Source organism: Euleptes europaea, chromosome 3 (genome assembly GCF_029931775.1).
Source record: "Euleptes europaea isolate rEulEur1 chromosome 3, rEulEur1.hap1, whole genome shotgun sequence".
NCBI classification, from domain to species: Eukaryota; Metazoa; Chordata; class Lepidosauria; order Squamata; family Sphaerodactylidae; genus Euleptes; species Euleptes europaea.
Window position 1 is genome coordinate 79,846,142 of NC_079314.1, and position 23,774 is coordinate 79,869,915.

The 23,774-nt window shown below is 41.5% G+C and overlaps 1 protein-coding gene and 1 non-coding gene across 2 annotated transcripts in view; one reads left to right on the forward strand and one right to left on the reverse strand.

Annotated features, from left to right (window-relative positions):
• MGAT4C (MGAT4 family member C) overlaps positions 1-23,774 on the reverse strand; it is a 396,025-nt gene that overhangs the window by 97,398 nt on the left and 274,853 nt on the right. The window lies entirely within an intron of this gene.
• TRNAV-GAC (transfer RNA valine (anticodon GAC)) lies at positions 13,661-13,732 on the forward strand. The gene has a single exon. It is a non-coding gene; the product is annotated as a tRNA-Val (tRNA).

The window sequence follows — 23,774 nt, forward strand, 5'->3', positions numbered from 1 at the left end:
AAAAGGGCTGTCGATTCGGTTCGTCCCGAACCGAAAAACAGCCGAATTTCCCGATTCAGCGGTTTTTAGTTCGGATGGAACCAAACTCAAAAAAGGCGGGAAAATGGGGAGCCGAATTCAGCGAGTTCGGGGTGTTCGGTGAATAAATTCGGCAAATTTGGGGTTCGGCACAGCAGCATAACCGTCAGTTAGTAAGCAGCATTCTCCCCCGGCCAATCGGTGGCCAAGCTGGGTCTTCTTATGGCCAATCAGTCGCGATTGAGTGCATGAGCCCAGCTGCTGCGTGGCCCGGCCGGGGAGAGAAAGAGAGAGTATCTGTTTGTGTGAGAGAGAAATCCCCATGGGGGGGTGCTTGTGCACATTCGCTCCTTTCTGTGGCTGCAGGGGACACATTTTTGGGAGTACTGCCCCCAAACTTTCAGCGTAGCTTCAGAGGAGCCTTCTTGCAAGAATCCCCAAGTTTTGTAAAGATTGGATCAGCGGGGCTGAGATATGGGCCCCGAAAAGGGTCTCCCCTTAATGTGCATTTTTATTCCATTTACAGCACACATTTGCTCCTTTCCGTGGCTGCAGGGGGCACATTTTTGGGGGTACAGCCCACAAAATTTCTGTGTAGCTTCAGAGGAGCCTTCTTGAAAGAATTCCCAAGTTTTGTAAAAATTGGATCAGCGGGGGCTGAGATATGCCCTCCCTTTTCCTATTGGGATGAATGGGAACAGCTGATCCTGTGTGCATCTCGACAGTGGCAAATCCAAGGCAAAACCTCCCATGCTTAAATGGAACCATATTGGATTACCCAGTCCTCCAAGTCCCTCCTGATGGAACAGAAGACATCCACAGTAAGACCCCTTTTGGGGCTTTAATCTATAATTTTTCTCCTGTGTTTGTGTGTGTGTGGGGGGGGGAAGCAGAGTCTGTGTGTGTGTGGGGAGGGAGCAGTTTCTGTGGGTGGGGGGGAAGCCAAAGGGGGCTTTCGCCCATTCTGTCTGGGGGTGTGTGCCCCCTCGAGTCTCTCCCTGGTTTGAGGGGGGGGCTTCAGTTGTGTGTCCTCAGGTTTCCCCTCATTCATAAGATAGGTTAGGTCTATTCTGATGCTTGCTCAAAATTTGTTTTCAAATTGTGACTTAAAGAATGCATTTGCCTGGTCCCAAGTCAGTTGCAAAAGGGGAAATCCCACCCCCTCCTGCTCCTTATGCTTAGCTAGCATACCTCTGTCCCTTTCCATGGTTTGCAAACTCCCAGGCGTCAGGTGTTGCTTTGCATGGTTGCAAACGTGTTGCTTTGCATGGTTGTGTTGCTTTGCATGGTTTGCAAACTCCCAGGCATCAGGTGTTGCTTTGCATGGTTGCAAATGTGATGGTTTGCATGGTTGTGTTGCTTTGCATGGTTTGCAAACTTCTTCGCACCTGCCCCGCCCTTGCTTCCCACAGCTCAGCTGTTTGTCGGGGCTGGGAGCTTCCAGTGGGTGGCAAGGTCTGCTAATTGCAAATGCACATTAAGGAGGGGGGACCCCAATTTGGGCCCATATCTCAGCCCCCGCTGATTCAATCTTTACAAAAGTTGGGGGTTATTGCAAGAAGGGTCCTTTGAAGCTACGCTGAAAGTTTGGGACCTCTACCCCCAAAAATGCCCCCCCCGGAGCCGCGGAAAGTTGCGGTTGTGATTTTAATGGCTTTATTCGGCCGAATTTCCCCCCGAACGCCGGACCTCATGCCAAATTGCATGGACTCGAAGCGGGGGAGTTCGGACTTCAGCATTTTCCGAATAAAAACGGGCTGAATTTTGCCGAATCCGAATTTTACTGATTTTTTTCCCAACAGCCCTACTATAAAATATGTGGAAAATCAAATGTAGTAGCCCAGTAACTTAGTACCCACCAGCTGAGATGATCTTCACTATCCCTGGTCTTTGGGTCCAGCAGATGAGGCTGGTGGCAACCAGAGAGAGGGTTTTTTCAGTGGCATAGAATGCCTTCCTCCACAAGGTCTACCCTAGTCAATTGTTGGTGCTGGGCCAAAACATTTCTTTTTACCCAGACATTTAATATGGCATTTAGTCTTTTTAATGGTTTTTACAATGTTTCTAATGCAAGGACTTTTATGAAGGCCAGAAAGGTTGCTAGATGTTTTATGCTAGAGGTTTTATGGGGGGGGGGCAGGGTTGGGGTTTTAATGGTTTGACTTCATGACTTTATCTTGCTTTATTTTATTAGCTGCCTTGAGTTGGTCTCTGAAGAGGAGGCATATAAATGCTTTAAATAAATTGAAATAATACTACTAAACATTATGTTTTATGCAAAGATGATGTATCATGGAGATACTGAGTTCAGTGTCCCTGTGGGGATTATGGTATTTTCACTGGTCTCCAGACATAAACTGAAATTGAGTTAATTTACAATAACGTGTTACCCATTAGAAACCCAAACCATGTTTCTTATTTATTGTCCACTAGTCACAGTTGACAATACTCTATAAGAATTAATTTTTATAATTTCTGTTTGAAATATTTCGGCTGCCAATTTTTGTGTGTGTGTGGGGGGGAATGGTGTCAGAGTTGGAGACACAGCTCTGAATGATACCCACTATGGAACTTGAATTCTGACACAAAAGAACTTGATAGATTGAACATCTGCCTAAGAAATTAAAAGTGCTCTCCCATTCCTCATAGCTGAAATCTAAACAGAATTCATATTTGAGCAAGATTTTTTAAATCGCTTTTCTAATTTGTTCACTGCATCAGTATTTTTAAAAGATATCTAGGTGTTCATTCGATATGGTGTAATGTTACAATAAGAGCCCCATGGCGTAAAGCAGTAAGCTGCAGTACAGCAGTCAAAGCTCAGCTCACGGCCTGAGTTTGATCCCAATGGACAATCCTCCCAAGGTCGGAAAAATAAGTACCCAGCTTCCTGGGGGTAAAGTGTAGGTGGCTGGGGAAGGCAATGGCAAACCACTCCATAAACACAGACTGCCTAGTAAACGTTGTGATATGACAACATCAACCCATGGATCAGTAATGACCCAATGCTTGCAAAAGCAGTCTGGGCTGGTTCAATGCAATGCTAATGCCATTATAACAAAACAACAACAACATTGTCTTTAAGAGTGTAGTCAGAGCATTGTAATATTGTTTCAGAAGCACAATTGCCTTTGGAGTAGCAATGAGAAAGACAGGGTATCACAGAACAAATAGCTTTATCTGGCAATTATCTGGGAAAAAGTCAGCAATAATAGCAAAGTAAACCAGGACGTAACAGGAGGAAAATAGACAATAAGAAACCATTTATAAAATGGTAATGATAGTTTTATAGCTCACTTTATTCTGGAAGGAGAAACATGCAAGAGATACAGATCATATCCCAAACTTTCAAAAGTAAGTTACTTAAAAAAAAAATAGTGGTTGTAAAGTGAATATTCCAATATCTTACTTATTATTATCTGGACTTATTTCCAATTTACCTGCAGAACTTGACACTGCCACATCATGTTGTAGTATGTTCCAACCTCCTTCTCACAGCACTAAGGTCACACACATTTTTTAAACATTTTTTTCAATCTCTCAGCTGTATAATATCACCTGTACTTTAATGTAATTTTCCTTAAAAGCCACATTCACCAATTTGCATCCATAACTCTCATTCCCATTTATGTTTAAGACTCATATGTTCTAATTCCACACAATAGATTGTAGAGGGTGGATCCCATATTATCTATTCAAATGGAGTCATATTCAGGTAATAGGAAATTACCATCCGCTAATCATCAATGGCTCAGCTTTGGGAGCCACATGGATTTGGAAAACATTTCCAGACATTTTGTAGTGCAAAGAAAAATAGGGAACAAGACATTATTCTGCTGTTGTGGGGTAGAAATTTTGTTAAGTGGAACTTGCATGTTCCCACCATTCAAATCAAAATATCTCCTTGCTGGGGGGAAATAATTAGATATTGTAGGTCAGAAACAACTCACAGAGAAACAGTTCCCAATTCCCTATCACTTTGCATTGCCTTTTGCAGAGGCTTGATTCTCTTAATGCACGTTTTCTGTCATTTTGAGTTGTTGTTTTCTTATATACAAATTAACAACATTTGCACCTTTTGATTATCTGTTTTCAGAGAAATATTCTAATCAAAGTTTTAAAATTCAGTCAGGGTGGTAAACATTTCAGGTACACTTATCCTGGCAATATATATATTACAGATATATTTGAGTCTCTGGATGATGTCTGGGACTTTTTGGGATATCAAGACATGACTCCCAAATAATCCTGGAAATATTGGGGAATAACAAGAAATATTAGGAGCCAGCATGTTAACCCCCCTGCCCCCAGGCTGTTTTTTCTTCTTCTTCTTTATTGGACCTCTTGGAGGAAGAAAGAAAAAAAAGTTTCTCTAGACTGCTGAAACTTATGATTGAACATAAGACATTCAAAGTGATCTAAAATTTAACTAACAAAAACCACAGCCACTCACAATTTGAAATCATAGCTTTTAGTACTTGCCCGAATAGTGCTCACTTTCTGACTACATAACCTTGCTTCGTACCATGTCAACCACTTATACATGAGATATGCAGTTCAGTTCTGATCACTTTGTAATACTTTAGTTCAGCCTAGCCAGAATTTTCTTTGCCGCTAGAGCAAAGGGGGTGACTTGAAGTTAGCTGAAATAAGAATTTATACCCTAAGTACCCTTTATATGCAAACATGTAAAAAAAAAAAGTGGATGGCCATTTTCCTAGGGAAAAACAGCTTCGGGAAAGGATCTGGAGCAAAGAAGCGGTGAGCTGTGTGTGATGAATGAAGAAACATTTCTTCACCTGCTTCTTGTCCCCCAGAAATCCTCCCTTCTCAGACTATTTTCCTTTCTGTGGCATTCCAAATGTGTGTTTGTGTTAAGAATCCCATGGGAGAGGGAAGTATCTTGAGGAAGGCATTTAAAATGGAGAAGCAATATTCAGAGAAAGGCTTTCAGAGTTCTTACCCTCTCTCACAAAACTGCTGTTAATTCTTCCTTCCTCCTGCAGCTCCTGCAGTTCCAAATGCGTTTGCTTTTTCAACCATGCATCTAGTACTTCTCAGGTGAAAATAAATGGGCGGGTGTGTGTGTGATGTAAAGTCAAGAAACAGAAAATGGAGAAAAGTGTAAGCATCCCTGCTACTTTTCTTCTCCAAAGCCAGTCAGTTCTCTGCAACATTGTTTTGATTTCAGAAAAGAAGCCACCGGGCTTGTGTTACGCATGCATGTACCATTATTGGAGTGCTACACACACTGGTTGCTGAATGTATGCATAAGGCCCACAAAAGATTGAATCTTATGATTGTTACTGTTATTGACACCATAAATAAATATAACTCTTCACTTATAGTTCTGAATGTGTAGATTTTTAAAATCATCCAAATACCTAAGTGACAAAAGTAACTAGTGGTTTCTTCTGTTCAGGAGCTACCGAAATGTATTAATTCCATGGGGAAATGATCATAGCTCTAGGCCAGCCCCCCCCCCCCAACATGATGCCTGTGGGCACCATGGCACCCGCCGACACTTTTCCTGGTGCCTGCCAGATATTTTTAGAAAATGGGTGGGGTCATCTGGGGCTTTTGCCCAGCAAGGCTTCTGATTGGCCACTGGATATTTGATTGGCTGTGCAGATTTTTAAAAACACTACTTTGGCAACAGCTGCCCCCACAGTACAAGGAATTCCAATGTGTGATGGAAGGCAAACTGTGGCCACTATTTTGAGGATGGCTCTGCCTCATGCAGATCTTACCACTGTGGTGTATGCCCTGGTAACATCTAGATTCAACTACTGCAGTACACTTTGTGGGGCTGCCCTTAGAGGCTATACAGAAGCTACAGTTGGTGACCAGAATATTGACTAGAGTGGGTTGCTGGGTCCATAGCATTCTAGTCTTGTTTCATCTACACTGGCTCCCAATTTGCTTCTGGGATGAATTTCAAAGTGCTGGTATTGCTCTCTAAAGCCCTACATGGCTTGGGGCCAGCATACCCAAAAAATCACCTTCTCCCATATGAACCTACCCTTCTGCTTCGGTCATGTTCAGAGTCCCTGCTTTAGGTGGGTGGCAACACAAGAAAGAGCCTTCTCAGTCATGGTACCAAACGTTGGAACTCTCTCCCTAGAGGGATTCCTCCATCTCCCTCTATTGTTGTCTTCTGCCAGCCGTGAAGATTTTTGGTTTTGTTTGGCATACCCCTAATAACTATTACTGGCCCTCCTCCCTGGTTATGTTGTTATGTGTTTCTGTGTGTTTATATTTGTACTGAATTATTTACTACATACTTCATTTTAAAAGCTGTTTTAATATTGAAATGTTTTTATGTTTGCTACCTTGGTGACCCTGTTTTGGTGAAAAGGTGGCATAGAAATGTTACAAATAAAATAATCAAAAAATTATGTTGGAGTTATAAATTTGAATTCACAAACATATATACTCTTTTTTTAAAAAACAATACGTAGTTTATCACAGTGCCATTTCTTAACTCCACATCATTAATATCCATAAAAATCCTAAATTCCAGTACTGATATGATGGATTGCTCTGAACAGATACTGTTGCCTAATGGCATTCTGGTAGCACGTGGAGGGAATTGAAAATGCGGTGAACACAGAGAGGTGAAAATCCAATCTTCTGGGTTTTGGTGAAAAACAACAGATGGCACAAAATCAGTGACCCAATGTAGCAGCAACAGCCATCAAGACAATTGTCACACTGCATTTATTTTCACTTTGCTAGGTGCCTTATTTCTGTAGTGTTGGCAAGCCCTTTGCCTTCATGGAAGTAATTTATTTAATTCTTGTCCTTCCTTGAGTCAAGTTGATCCCTGACAAAAAAACAAATCTTGTCAGCCAAGTCTCTTACAGCAGTACTCAGAAGTGTCAAGAATCAGGTGTTCGTCTCACACTTTAATTGATCTTACGCCTTGAAGTAGCTGCCAATTCTACATGAATAATACTACTAAGGAAAAACAAACAAACACACCATGGAATTGTTTTTCAGATCATAGAGTACTAGTTTGCTCACCTTATAGAACAATATTCTGCCACAGAATTTTAGGGTTGGAAGTGACCTTGGAGGTCATCTAGTTCAGCTTTCTTCTCACTGTTGAAACTTACAACTAAAACAGTCCAAAGAGAATGCTATCTAGCTAGTCACTGAGAGCCAGTGTTGCATAATGGTTAGAAGTTGGATTGGGAGTTGGGAGTTCAGATCTCTACTACCTACTACTACTTTACTGCCCACTGCCAGCAAGGTGGCCTTTTGGTGATCACTTTCTTTGTTGGTCTATCCTACTTCTGAAGGTTGATGTGAAGATCAAAGGAGAATCTGTGTGAGCTCAGTTCTATGGAGAAAGTCTAGGATGGATATACATCTAAAATAAGTGTTTTTAGCCACTCTTTGGGTTAAATAATAGGTTAGAATTGAGCCCAAAAAAACAAAGGTTGAAATAGTGTTGGGTTTTGCAGACGATGATCATGGAATTGCGGGACAACTTACTATGGATTCACCTGAAGGAGCAGTTAAGCAGTTTAGGAGTGCTGTGAAATCCAGATATTAAGATGGATGTTCAACATTTCATCTATAACTGTAGTGCCTTTACCCAGCTCTTCCTTGAAAAGAGTGATCGGGCCACAGACCTTGTAATGTAGGGAGAAGATAGCTACCTAGGGTTGGGCTACAGGCAGCATATTCTACCACAGTTAGAAGATCCCTCATTTGTGCTGATTTGTACATATAAAGCCCAGGGCCTGGGTATTTAAAAAACTTCCTACCCCCATATTTTCATCTCCAGACACTACATTCTTCAGCATGGTGTAGTGGTTAGGAATGGTTGCTCTATTCTGGGGAACTGGGATTGATTCCTCACTCCTACACATGAAGCCAGCTGGGAGACCTTGGGCTAGTCACAGCTCTCTTCAAGCTCTTGCAGCTTCACCTACCTCACAAGGTGTCTGTTGTGGGGAGAGGAAGGGAAGGAGATTGTAAGCAGGTTTGAGAAGAGGCAGGTGGCCACAAGTGAAGGGACCTTTTCCAGGCTATATCCAGCTACAGAATGCCTTTCCCTCTCCCTGCATATATGGAGCCATATAATTTTTAATGCCAGACCAAGACTTTTCCTATTCTTCTTCTTTTTAACTGAGTGATGCATGAATATTCTTTCTTCCTCCTTCTGTTTAGAGGTATTTTGGTTTTTAGTTGGCAGCTGTTGCTTAATTATTTTTGTTTGCGCCACTGCAATATGTAAATATGTACTTCAGAATTTGTTAAGTTTTAATAGGTCTGGTTGGTTGTATTTTTAAAAAAACTATTACAATATTACATGAGTTGTTTTATCAAATTTTTATTATATTCACTTTGAACACTTCAGTGGAGGTGCAACACATAAATGATATTAAAATTCAATACATATTTTCAAACCAAGCTGTATGTCATTTCATTTTTTTTCCAAATTAGATATATATTGTACCTTAAAATATTTTAAATCAGTACACACATTTATCCAGGACTCATATTTCTGTGTTTAGCATGTCTATTTGAAATACAGCAAAACCTAAAGTGTTGGGGGGAAAGATATATTCAAATCCATTCATAGACACTAGGGAGAAAGTAAGACTCTTTCCCCATCTCTTCTCCAATCACTTTGTGAAAATGGGGCTAGAGGGTTTTCTTTCAAATAGATTTGATGACACTATCAGTGGCTGCATCTTTTCTTTTTTAACAGTCTCACACGTAATCAATTCAGTTATGTGCTATGAGGGTTACTAATGTGGTATTTGAGAGAGTGCTACTAGATATAAAGATCACTATTAACTTTTGAATGCTGAAGGAATACATTCCAAAATGGGCCTTATTGTAGCCATATCTTCTTAATTCAAGCAATTTAACACACTGATGGCATTTTAAACCTGACTAAACTGTAAGACAACTTTGGGATGTTAAATGTAACACTAGCACAGACTTTGCTAGCTAACAATTTTCTCCTATGGTAGTTTCATATATTTTTTAAAAACTTATTTTAATTTCTATCCCGCCTTCAATCCCCAGGCAAGCCAGACTCAGGGTGGGTAACAACGATCAATCACAATAATACAATAAAATCACAATATAACCATTAAAACTCTTAAAACATACACTAAATTAACCATTAACTCTTAAAAACATAATATAAATTCATCAGATGTTGCCCTATCAACACCACAGTGGCAGCTGAGGGCCCGGTAGAACAGACAGTCCCCTACATAGTTTAGCAGATGGATAAGGCGGGGGAAGGAGGTTGGGAGGTGGCTACCCTCAGTTGTAGGCCTGGTGGAGTAATTCCATTTTACAGGCCCTGCAGAACTCTTTAAGGTCCCACAGGGCCTGTTGTTACTAGGAAGGGAATTCTACCAGGCCATGGCCAAAAAAGCCCTGGCACTTGTCGAGGTCAGCTGCACACTCCTAGGATCAGGGACCACCAAATGTTTGGTATTAGTAGAACGTAATTTTCTTTCGGGGGGGGGGGGTACCAGGAGAGATGGTCCTGAAGGTACAAAGGTCCCAGACAGTGTAAGGCTTTGAAAGTCAAAACAAGCACCTTGAACCTGATCCAATCCACCCTCTTGGCAACCCTACCTCCACTCATCTTTCCATCTTTCCCCTGTGTGAGTTTCTCCTTCCTCTATTGCGCCACTCTTGGCCTGTTCCTTACCCTCTCTTACCTTTCCTTACTGCCTTCTTGTCCTTCACCTTCTGCTGTTCTCAGCTGGGTTCCCTTAGTGCCTCTTCAAATCAGGCAGACCTCATTTCCCTAGCCTTGCATGATTGCACATCTTGCGTTCAGTCTGATTGGTACTGGCAGCTGAATACACATGTTCACCAGTCATCTTAGCATCACAGCCATCTCTTGCCCCACTGGATCATTCCATGGTGGGTACAAGCCCTCTCTATTGGCCCTTCTGCTACTAGGGTAAGTGAATGGCTGGGGCAAGGCTACCATAGCAGCCAGATACACTGGGTGGCAACAACAACAACTGTGATAGATGCCTGTTAACCTTTGGCTTTGATGGCCACTAGCCTTGTAAGGCATGGCAATATATTGGATATACATCATATGCTTGATCCTATGCTATGAAGTAACCAGGGGTTGGAACACTCATTGCTCATTCATTTTCCTTTGTATGTTTGTCAACAACTACTAATCAACTGAGGCACATTTTATTTTATATTATCTCCAATATCTACTGAATTCAGCTACATAAGAATAGATAGAGATGCAATTTCTCTACTGGAGAGCTTTTTAATGTAAGAATCCTGATGGAAGAAGTTGATTCATAGCCCATAAGCAGGTCCTACACTAATCTCTCCATGGACTGGAAGTTTCACATCCTGCAGATGTTCTGTGGTGGCATGTTCTAGGAGATCCCAATTTCTGTCAGTCCTTTCCCTGATTATATTTGTACCATTCACTGAAGCTAAGACAATATCTACAGGAACAAACACAAGTACTGATAGGATTTCCTGCAAAGATGTCTTGGTACATATATAAACAACACCTTGGTACAAGAATCCTATGGAATTTCAAATGTTACTATAAAGAAAAACTGTTCCATCTGAAATTATCTGTTATGCAGTCAGACCAGACTACTTCTCCATCTAGCTGAGAATTGGCTAGTAGTCTGACTGATCAATCTCATGAAAAGATAAGTCTTTCCCTACACATGATACCTGGGAGACTTTCACAGTGACATCAGACATTGAATCTGGGACCTTCTACATGGAAAACACGTGTTTTACCAGTAAGTCACATCCCCTTCCTTGTTTCTTCAAAAGAAAGTAATTGAGCCATACATTTTGTAGTGGCAGATGATAAACACAATAACATTCTATTCCTTGCGGTTCAGTCCTAGAATAAGAATTCTACACTGCAGGGAATTCTCTAAGCATGGGGATACACTTCCTTGAGAGTTATAGCCAGTTCCTACTTATAACTCTACATTCCATATATCTGTTTAGTTATTTTTTTCAACCTATATTCAAGGACTGACTAACTCTACTGACAATTCAGCCTACTTGTGCTCCACAGGAAAAAAAGTTTCATTCTGTTTGTTTTAAATCTGCTGTATATTGAATGCTCTCTACGTTTTGGATGCTGAGAGATATTAAGCAGCTGCATGCCATTTCACTTTTCCCAAGCCATTCATAGCATTATCTTCCTTTGCTGCATCTGTTTCACTGTTATTTTTTCTGAATGGTAATGCTCTCTCTCTCTCTCTCTAAAAAAACAACAACAGTAGGATAGCGCTATGGCTACATACCCTTCCAACTTTGAATAATAAAGTCATACAGCAAGACCTAAAGCTCTAAGCCTATTGTGAAGTTATAAGAAGTTAATATCTCAGTCTGAATTCCCAGGCCTAGATGTTTTTGGTGAAGTTTGCATTTAATGTGTTAAGACAGGTTTATAAATGTTAGTAACGCTATGCAAAATACAAGTTAGTTGTGATGGGAAGATACTGTTGACAGTTTATCAGAGTGATTTTTTTTTTTTTGCATAAGCCAGCCCATCAGTAAGATAAAGATATTCATGTCATCAAATTCTTTGTTTATGGAAAAACAGATGCTATCCCCTGTAGCTCATTGAACTCTACAATAAAATATTCATGAAAGGAAAGGTGTTGTTTATTATTAATAATCCTGCTGCTTACCATGGAAATAAGGAGTACATTTCATTATACCACTCCAGAAGGCTTAACAACTTTCAGAGTGTCTTTCCCATGCAACTTTGCTTTAGTTAAAATTTTAATGAATATCTACCATAGGAACTGAATCTCAGTGTGGAAAAAAGTATATTATACGAAGCCATACATTTTACAAGCAAATATCGCCATTGCATACAGAAACAGCACATCCATGTTAACATTTTAGCAGTAAAACGGAAAATATACATAAAATCCAGGGGCATACAAACTGAAAAGCTTAGTCATCTTAGCCACATTTATGAAATTAGCTACTCTAGCATGCTCTTTGCAGCTCCTAGTATAGCCTGTAGCCTTGATATTTATCTAAAAATAAATCCTAACATTGTTTCTGTAAGCATTATCTGTACAGCACAGTTAAGTAGCACTTCTACATCTGTTATCACTTGAATATACACAATGGCTAATTCCACACAGGAGTGGGAGCATCCACTCAGCTTTATGCTTCTTTGAAGCATAACTTTTGGACTTTGTGAGGCCTTTTTCTTTGATTCAGAAAAAAGGAAAGCCTCCTTTGATCTGGTTCAAAGGAAAAAGTGTGGGATAGCTGTGGGTGGAGCTCTGCTGTCAGATGAGTTGGGGGTGGCACTGAACTCCACCTTCAAAATGACAAAACTGAGCTCCACATTTCTTTCTCTGCCATTTAACCTTTTGTGGGAAAAGACCCTTTGCTTTGGGGATACATCCCCATATTTTGAGGTTCGTGGCTAGCAAAACCCCCACTCTTGGTTTTAAAAGAGTTTTTTTCTGTGTTGGACAAAAGCAGGTGGGAAGGAGGAAGGTGGTTGTTCCCAAGTATTGCTCATCCCATCAACTGCTCTGTTGAGTACCCAGCCATAAAAGTTTTATCATTACAAATGGCTCTCTCAGCAGAAGACACCAAAATGGCTAGCTCACACCTTAGCTGAAATCTAACACTGAGAAGGTGACATTGGGATATGGTAGATTGTATTTTCTTAGAGACTCTAGGAAGAGAAGATTTTACCCTCGGGGGGGGGGGGGGGGCAGGCAGAGGAGATGAATTCCCTTGACAATGAGGGAACTGGGTCTATTTTGGCAGGCTCCAACTGGGCTCTCATACTGGGTTCCATCTTGGATGGTGGTCATTGCCATGTAGAGGAGACAAAGGGCGAGCAGCCCAGACAAAGACTCCAAGGTCCATTAGAAAGTTATAATTTTTACATTTACATTTCAAGAGCCTGCCTTAGACAAAGACCAAGAAGGCCTTTTGTTGGGCTGAGGGGTAGAGAACTGTATGTTTGTATCAAGTACAATAAGTCATCCCCTTGGTAACCAGTCATTGGGTAGTGGGAGATGTGGGTACTGGGCAGAGACTTTAAACAGCAGTGCAGAAGGTAAGCTAGGAGTGCTTGATCTTCTTGGTGGGGATTTCCAAAATTGACCAGCTGGTGATAGTGTATTGAATGAGAAGCACAAGAAAGCCTCTCCAACAGTCAGGCAGACTTGGGAGAGGAATGCATTGGAAGACAGAGACTTGGGACAACCACCGAGTGCCTACACAATTTGGAGGGCCAAATGGAATGGGGATCAGGGTTAAGCAGGGCCATAACCTGACACCATTTATTTATCATTTCACAGCTGAGCTCAGCTAGGAAGGTCAGAAGGGGATTGCTGGTCACAGGGGATGCAGTGCTTCTGTGCTGACTCAACAAAGCAAAAGGGGGAGGGTGGGAAGGGCACTGTCAGGAGAGAGCAGCATCGGAACAGGGCATATGGACATTGTTCCTATCTGCTCCCACTCCACTTTCTACTGCTTACACTATAGGGGAACATTTTTGTCTTCCCTTTGTGGAAGCAACTGATCACTTTAGCATACTTTAGTGCTGTTCAAGTCAAGGGGATTATCCACAGAATATCCTACATTGTTTAAAACATGTAAAAACAGGGCTGTGGCTCAGTGGTAGAGCATCTGCTTGACATGCAGAAGGTCCCAGGTTCAATCCCTGGCACCTCCAGTTCAAGGGACTAGGCAAATAGGTGATGTGAAAGACCTCTGCCTGAGACAGCCACTGCTGGTCTGAGTAGACAATACTAATTTTGATGGACCAAGGGTCTGATTCAGTATAAGGCAGTTTCATGTGTAGTTCCCCCTATTGCCACAAATACGTTTAATTACTCCATAGAACTACTGGTAAAATAATGAAGATGAAAAGCTTGCTGCTTTTTAGTTAAATGTATGCAAGGTCTTTTATGGATAACATGATTTTACTCTGGCTATGTGACTGAAAGTTATTTTTTTAAATCCTCAATCTGATTGAGTTTTAAACATGAAATCAGTATTTCTTGTATGCAAAAGCAAAACAACTTGAAAATGAAAAGATCTGTAATAAAATATAATAGCACAGCAACAGCATAAGTGGTAGATCTCAAACAGAACTCAAAATACCAAAAAGTCAACAGCATTTATCAGTTTTCACGTCTTGGAAATTAAGAACTTTGGAAGCAATTTGAAGGAAAGAACAGGTAAATTCAATCCTAAGTGAAGTTAGTGCTCAAATTTTCCCAGTCCCAGTGGATATCAATTATTTTGCAAAGCTTAGTAAAGATACCATTAAAAGATCTCAGGGGAAAAAAAATAGGTTTGCTGCTGAATCTTAAACTAACAGAAGGGCAGCAAATGCATATATGGGGTCTCGTCATCGTCTTATAATCAAACTCAGAGCACACACACAAAAATTCAAGGAAAATACTTAGGCAGATATGTAACCAAAAGGTTTATCACAAAGCTTTAAATGTCCTTAAAATTAGTCACTAATCTGAAGCACCCTTAAGGGTCTACAGCAGGGGTGTCAAACATACGGCCAGAGGGCCAAATCTGGCCCCTTGAGAGCTCTTATGCAGCCCATGAGCCGGTAAAGGCATCCACCTCCTCCAGTCTCGATCTGGGCTGGTGAGACCACTGTGGGCTGGCCAGTCGAGGCAGCAACACTCCCTCTGCTCCCAATCTGGGCTGGCGGGGCATGGCCCGACCCAGTGACATTTGGGTCATATTTGGGCCTCATAACAAATGAATTCACCACCCCTGGTCTACAGAAATCTAGCAATATTTGATGCTGGCTATCACATGGTACAGTGACTTCTGCCCTACCGCCATCCTGATGTCAGGCATCCTAGAAACTACATTCCCAGTGTGCATAATGCACCTCAGATGATGGAACATGTGAGCCACTGGGACAGGAAGGATGGAGTGAGACCTTTACTCCTGGCCAGTTAGCAGACCCACCATCACCATCACACAGAGCACTATAGGATATATGATAGCCAAGGTTTTTTTTTCTCTAGCTTGGGATGCAAAATATAAGTCATAAATATCTAAGGGCTGTTGTGTTGATCCCACATTGCAATCAGGCATTGCAAATGGCAGAAATTTGTACTCCAAGCACATGAAGTGAAACTTTGGAAGCATTACTTAATTATCAGCACTGCTTGTGGGAAACCAAGGTATCTAGGAGGCCTGGTTTTGTAGACCTGCACCCTCCGTTTTGGGCAATATTCTTCTTGGGAAAGAGCCATGGAGGATATTTCAGAGGTCGCTTTCTTCTTTATGTACCTGGTCCTCTTTAAATTAAATGCTAAGGAACAATGGAAAGAATTCTAATCAAGAATTAATGTGATTCATGCAGTGCTATTAAATACCATATAGACTTCAATCAGCCTAGCTTACAGTGCTGCTTATTGGTAGACATTGATGAGAGGACCAGAAACAGAAATAACAGAAAGCAGGAAGGAATTATAACTGCTTAAGCCTCTAAATTGTAGTTAATCTTGCTAAAATCTGTTTGCCATTTCCCAGGGATGATTCTTACTTCACATTTGGTCATCTGGTAAAGATTCTCAAATTAGATGAGCAAGTGTGAACACACGTCAGATTTGACATCTGTCCCTGAGCTTCTGAAACAGCTGTCAAGAGTGTATATCTATTACATTTTTGCCCTGCCCTTCCCTCCAGGGAGAACAGGGCAATGTAGATGGTTCTGTTCTTGTCCGTTTGCCAATCCTTTGAATTAAGTTAGGCTGAGGGAGGGAAAGGCCCAAGGTCAACCAGTGGGTTTTGTAGCTGAGTGGGGATTTGAACCTGGGTCACCCATTTGACACTCTGACCACTCTATTACATGGGATCTTGATACTTAATGAAGCACTTGGATAGCTACTCTCAGGCAAAAAGTATAAAGTAAGAACTGGACCTTTTAATCAATGATGCAGCTAACAGACACATTGTACATGTTTAAATCTTTTTTCAAGTGGTCAAAATAGTACTTCTCAACTTAATTTAGGCTGCTTCCACTTTGCTTTCATTGTCACTGCAAATGCAAAAGCGTGCTCATTGGCAATGGAGCTTCCACAGGTTTTTCTGCCCACTTCCCTACTTTTTAAACTTTCCTCTGCCATACATTATCCACAGTGATTCCACATAAGCCCTCGGGAGGATAGATATCATGGCTGCCAAAGTGACTTGTATCCCCCCCTTTTAATGCACGTAGTATAGCACAATATTGACATGCAAATAGTATCTTCCTGCATTAAGCACTGCCCCATGCCTTTAGTTTCCTTTACCTAGAATACACAGAAATAACTACATGGTAACTGCAGCAATTTTTTGAGCTGTGAATTCTCACCCCGCTCTAGCAGGCCTGTGGCTCCCCCTCCCCATTCTTTCCCACACTATATGGACCTAAACTGCCTGTACCTTTTCCTTTATATCTCCACAACATCAAAGGCTTGAGAGCTGGTTTGAGGCAATTAAAAACAACAACAACAACAACAACCTGAAAACTGGGATTTAGAGAAACTAAAATTTGAAATGAAAATTGTTAAGTGGCAATAGATTGTTATATTGATTGCCTTTGAAAACAGTTCGGAAATGTCAATTGGTCCAAAACATGGCAGCCAGGCTATTGTCAGGGGTTAGTTACAGGGTTCAAATGAAAGGAAAATTATACATTGCCTTGTCCTGTATAGAAGAGTCAGTTGCAATCATTTCCTAGAAGTAAAATCTGGACCAGTGTTGAGAATTCCTGGGGTGAATGGAAAATCCAAAACTGAAACCAAAGTTGGGGATCCAAGTGAGGGATTACCGTAATATTCAGGGACAAAGGACATGATTCTGTGTTTCAGCACAGAGGGTGAAGGTCTAGGAAATAAGCCAACCGCAAAGCTGGGGAATGCTAGGGTGCAGAATCAACCAAACATGGAGGGTGTAAAGGATGCCCTGGTTATGGGTTTGGGAGAATGAGATGCACATCTGGGGGGAGGAAAAGTCAAATTATGGGCATGCAAGGTCACACAATAGGGTATGACAGGGCAACTTAGGCATGTTGAGTTACCAGAGCAGTGAACTGGCTTGTGCTGGTCCCACAAAAGCTGCTTAGTGGCTTGATGGCATCTCCCAGGCTTGGGATTGAATGATTGGGTGTATATATATATATACACACACACACACACTGTCTCATTCTCCGGAGTTGCTTTAGGATAGAGCTTCAGAATAGAGCAAGAGGAGGGGGTTTCTCCTCGACCAGTTTCCACACTTTGGTCAGGCTCTGGCTCTTCCTCCCTGACTGCTCCTGGGTACACCTTTTAAATGTTTCTCCAAGAGAGGTCCAATCCTGGGCTCAGCCAACCCTCCCTCCTGGGGACAGGCCCCTGGGCCAAGGGATCCTGGCCTTGGAGTGGTGAGCTCAATGGCCCTGGACTTCTTTAAAGAGCTGGCTGCCCTGCCGGACCTTATCTGAAAAGGCAGTGCTGCCTGTTATCCATGCCTCTTTGCCAGAGCTCCTTGTTTCTCAGGGCCAGGGTCATCTCTGGTAGGAAGACAGGTAGGTTGGCTTCTGCTGCTGAGCATGCCGTTGAGAGCCTGTGTTTCTTCAAGCTGGCTGACTCTCAAGCAGACTCCATCAAGGCCATGCCCGGCTGTGACCTGACAGTGTGCTTTTGGTGTTGCTTGCAGTCCCCTGGTGTAAGTGCAGTGGTGGAGTCATCAACCCCAGACAATGATATACTCACAATGCACATTATTTTGTAAAATATCATGCTGGCTGATTAATGCACAAAGAAAAATGTGTTGATTTTTAATGGGGAAAATATGACACAAAGAAATTAAAATTATGCAAAACAAAAGCATCATGAGTTCAATTTACACAACAGAGAAGTGAAATTACAATGGAAAATTTCAGGTCAGACCAGCATGGATGAGAAATTTGAAATCACTCCTTATCAGTTTCAAGAAAGCCTCTGGTTCAGTAGATGTGCCAGTCAATACTGAGCTTGCAAGGTTCACATTCAATACAAATATGACAGATTTTTAAAAATGAGTTGGGTTTGTAGACTTTGGCAACATTTCTGTTGATTTCATTGGACAGGGATGGAATCCTTAGTATGAAAGAAATTCATTCACGAGTGAATCAATAGATTCAATAGCAGAATGCATGAAGAACTGCACACATGTTCCAGCCTTTAAATGCATTAGTATAGAATACAGGGATATAGAAATATTTTAATCCTCAAACTATCATGCAATAAACTGTTTGATAGCTTCAACAACCTGTTATTTAGCATAACAACTGACCACACACATGCAACAAACAGAATTATTAGGGTGAACAGAGACGTCTGCTTCAGAAGGCAATTAATCCTCAGCAAAATAAAACAAAAAGAATCTTTTGAAATCGAATAATTATACTTTCTGTAAAAAGTATTTTAATAAATTGGCTGCATTTGGAAAAGATGACTCCCACTATTTTTCTGCTTATCGGGGGGGGGGGGGAGATGCTTAGCGCACTGTGATTAAAGAGCTGGGTAGCTGTCATTTTGGTGATGTGAAAGAGAAGCATGCTGTTCTAGACAATCACCTGTATTATATTTCCTGAAGATGTTAATAAGCAGGGAGGATGAACAAAAGCAATACCGGTATGTGGTAAAGAGGCAAAAAAAAGAATGCACCCCTGTTATTACAAAAAGGGAAGCCAAGTACATTCCCATCATGATCAGCATGTTATTAAATAGCTGGATACTTAACAAAAACTTCATGATGATCGAGCTTCTGTAGCTTTCCAGGTGCATCCAATTGCTGGTGTGTACTTTGCCTAATTAAAATCCTCACTCTTAATTTCTTTTCACTCTCTCATTTAGAATATCCACTTTGGGATATTTACATTTCTCTCTCAATCTCTTGTATAATTTGAGAAATACGAGTAATTCGAAATACAGCTGTATTAGCTTTCTCTTGTTGACTTCCTCCGCAAATAGACAGTTCTTATTTTGACAGAAAAAACACTCCCAAGGAATTTGCTGGGCTGAATGAACCCCTCACAATTTTAAGGTATAATTCTCATTTGGGAGATGATTGTCCTCCTCCCTTTAAATGTCAGTGGATCCAAGGAAGGAAGGCAAGAGTTTTGTTTTGAGGGGACACTTGATAAAGTCTCCTATTGCAGATTGGAGGTGTGAAACTTCCTTGGTAAGTTTCCACTTGCAATTTCATATTGCATGGAATTAAACTTGGAGAGACTAAAAAATAGTCTATCAGACTCACACCTCTATTTGAGAAGAAGGTCTACTTTCAGCTCATTCCTGAAAGCTGCAGTGGCCGGGGACGGTGTGGCCATGGCGGCACCATAGTGCCTCCAAAGAGGTTTGGCCACTGCAGCAGGGGAGAAAGGGGGGGTTAAAAAAGGAAAATTCAAAAAGGGGAAAAAGCTCCAACAAGCACCAACAAGAAGCTAGCGCAGCACTGCTGTTGCTAAAGGGGGCATTCCTGGGCTGAAAGGGGTAAGGAAGCTGCCTACCAGCAGCTCCATCCCCTAGAACACCCTGGGATGTCCTGGACATCAGCATGACGACTTTCACTAGCAAGACACCAGTGGGAGGCCAAGCCAGCATCCAAAGGCCATTCTGCCATGGCAATCCAGGGGGCCCAGCGCAGGTGGCACTACAGCAGCATCCATGCCAGTTTGCACGGTACAAGTGGCATGGATGCCAGCATAGGGATCACGGCGTCTCTTAAGCCCATTTGGTCCCTAAGCTCAGGAATGAGCTGTTTAGGCTCTTGACCTGCAACATGTGGCCTGCAGTCTGTGGCTTGCAACCATAGCCTTGACCTTGGTGGACTAATCCAGGGCACACAAACCCACTTCTGCCTCCCACCCTCATATTTCTGTTTAATTTTATAACGTGTTTTATTTACATTGTATTGTAAGGTGCTCTGGGTACCCACTGGGAAATACACACACACATTCAAACATGCATACATATTGCCTTCAAGTCTCAGCTGACTTATGGGGACCCCATAGGGTTTTCAAGGCAGGAGATGTTCAGCGGTAATTTGCCATTGTCTGCCTCCATGTCATGCCCTTGGTATTCCTTGGAGATCTCCCATCCAAATACTGGCCAGAGTTGAAGCTGAGAGAATGTGACTTACCCAAGGTCCCCCAGCAAGTTTCCATGGCAGAGTAGGGATTCAAACCTGGGTTTCCCAGATCCTAGTCCAACACCTTAACCACTATACCACACTCACTCTCATATTCATATAAGTCTGAACATGTCCACTTAGTCCACTTAGACATTAAGCTATAGCAGTGCACATAACAATGACAAACTTAATCTTGAAATAGTCTTTCAAGATAATACAATTTGCATTCTCTGCTCCCCTGTTACAACACTGATCAGATGTGCCATTATACTTCTAAAAGAAACTTCATGGGGACTAAATATTTCTCAGTTCAACAACCCAGGTATGTAAAAGGTGTCCAAAAGAACATGATGGTTCAATAGAATACCTCCTACTGCCTTTTCTTTCCTAAAATTCCAATTAAGAGAGAAATTAGTATATAGAAAGGTTATCCACAGCAAAAGAAAGAAAGAAAGAAAGAAAGAAAAGAAAGAAAGAAAGAAAAGAAAGAAAGAAAGAAAGAAAGAAAGAAAGAAAGAAAGAAAGAAAAGAAAGGAAGGAAGGAAGGAAGGAAGGAAGGAAGGAAGGAAGGAAGGAAGGAAGGAAGGAAGGAAGGAAGGAAGATTTTAGTGAAGAACACATATTTTTTTATTAATTTCTAAATTGTGCAAACATCTGTAGGACCATATGGCATAGAGGACAATTATAAACAGGTATTTGATCATACCAAGGCTGAGATCCAGCAGAAGTACTACATGCTCATAATACATACATAATCCCAAGGTGGATTTTCAGTTCTTTTTCAAAGAACTTTATGAATTAGAGCAAGCATTACTCCAGATAACAGCCTAGCACTTTGTAGTTCAATAACTATCATAAAATGTTGGAATGTACAAAGGGTTTGTTTGTGTGTGTAAATATCAACTTTTGTTTCTGAAAAATGAAATAGGAAAAACAGCCACAGAGCAGAGAAATTTTTTTTTTCAAGTGAAGAGATGAGAAGCTAGAAAAAGAACTCAGTGGCAATCACAAGCCAGATATAAATGAAGGTGGACAGATGAAGTTAGTTCAGATTGCAATTTATAAATTATTAAGTGAGACTGGGAGGTTAGTGGATACGAGGATGCTAGATACAGTTTGAATTAACAATTGTGTTAAGATAGAACAGATACAAAAAAATTCTACCGAGTATCATCCAGTTCCATTAAAATCAATTGTCATTTTGCCACTGACTTTTCTAAAATTAATTTTTTATCTTTCCCCCCAGATGGGTTTTTTCTCCCTATTCGCTACTGGAATTGTGCGGGGGGGGGGGGGGGCTGATCAGGCTAAGAAAATGGTGAAACAAAGGGTGAGGGACATTGAACGGCAGATGGATCTAGCAAGAACTCCCACCTTCTTAGCCTTGGCTAAAACCAGATTCATTGTTGCCTCAGCTGCATATCTTTTTGCTCTGGAAATAAATAGTCATAGAAGGGCCTTCTCACAAGCCAGTTGCTCTGCCTTCCCCTCAGCATTCCTACAGGGTAGATACAAAAAAAAATCCCCATCTCAGAGAGATTATGCCAGTGTGGTACAGGGGACGTAGAAACCATGGAGCATATTCTTATCTGCTGCCCTTACTATGAAGAGATTCATGGAAAATTTATTCAGCCTTGGACTAACAGGCTCTCAGATAACTCGGACTCAGAGAGGGCAAGGAAGTTGTTCTCAGATGAAAATTCAAGGTTTTCTTGAATTGGTTGACACTGCTAAATTTTGTGCCACCGTGTCCAAAATTAGATGCAAATTGTTGGGATGACCTGCCTTATTATCTATGTATATAGTAGTGTCCTCAGGCTCTTAGAATTTTATGTAGTCTCCAGTGTATTTTATACTTGGTATTCCTGGTTTTAATGTTTAATGTTTTAACGTTTTTTGTATATGTCTGGGTAAGTGCCGTATCAATAAATGACTGACTGATGTCTGTCCCCCCCAATGTTTCTCTTATTTTAACTGTTTCTATATTTATTTTGCATGTTTTTCTCAATGCGACAAGTCCTTTAATGGACTTTCTATGGTATATGTGGCACAGAAATAACAACAACAATAATATTCTAAAAGGAATAGAGTCATAGAGTGTTAGAACTGGAAGGGACCCTGGAGATCATTCAGTCCAACCCCCACTTAATTCATGAATATAGAAACACAGGATCCCTAATAGATGGTCATCTGGCCTCATCTTAAATACCTCTAGAGAAGAAGAGTTGACAGTCTCCTGAACGGTCTGATTCACTGTTGAACAGCTGTTACGGTTAGGACGTTTCTCTGAATATTTAATGTAAAAGGGGATAGAATGAGAAGGCAAAATGGCCCCTCCCCTTCCATGCCCCCCTGCCACACTACACCCCCTAATGGAGGAAGGATTGGTTGATGGCAGTGGCCAAAATTAACCAGGGCCAGGGCTGCTACATGAGTGATGAGACATACCTCACCATGGGCTGCCATGTTCAAGTCCCATCTCATATAAAGTGGCCCTGGGTGGGTTGAGCTCAATCTCACCCCCGGCTGGCGAGCCTCAAGCAGGGTGATGCAAGCCTGTTGGGTAGCACCAGGGAGGGACAGGTTAGGCCAGTCTCAACTCCCATGGGGTAGCCCTGGGTGAGGTGAGTTTCCATCTCCACAAGATGAGGAGAGTCTCATTTTGCATTGGGCCATCCCTGGTGAGGCAAGACTAGCTGCACACAGGGCTAGATGGCTTTTACCCCACACCCCACTGTGACTTTTCCCAGTGATAATAATCATCAATCTACCTCTGAATGGAAACCTCCTTTTAATGTATGCCCATTAGTTCCAGTACTATCTTCTTGGAGCAAGATGGAATAAATCTGTTTAATCTTCTACATGACAGCCATTCAGTTATCTGAAGTCATTTATCATGTTTCCTTTTCTCCTTGTCTTCTTCAGGCTAAACACATACATAGAACTTTCTTCATAGGACTTGGCTTCCAGACCCCTCACCATCCTGGTCATCCTCCTCTGTACACACCATAGTTTGTTGATATCATTCTTTTAAATGTGGTGAATAGTGTTGGGAAATTCCTGGAGATTTGGGGTGGGGTGGAGCCTGGGAAGGGCAATGTTTGGAGAGGCGAGGGAACTCAAAAGGGAATAGCGGCATAGCATCCAGCCTTCAAAGCAGTCATTTTCTCCAGGGGAACTGATCTCTGTAGTCTGGAGATGAGTTGTAATTCCAGAAGATCTCCAGGCCTTGGAGTGGTGCATGGAATTGGACTCAATAACGCAGATGAAGCCATATCAGACTTTAATACATGTAACAGGAAGTGAAACACAAGCTCAGTCTGATCTTCTTCTATAGTTGGCAACCTGCTCCAAACTTAGCCAAAGATAGTTTTAGCATCCCTAACAGGCCTTAGATGATTAAGGGTTTTAGCCTTTCTAACATCACCTTTATAGTTTCAAACAACTGTTTGGAATATATTGTTGGGTATAGGTCCCTCATTACATCTACTATATGTTTCCTTTTTTAAGCCTCAGCTCATTAAAGAGTTCCTTGTACAGCTTTTCATTATCAACTTTTCTAAAGATTAGGGAATGTGTCCGACTGTGCACAT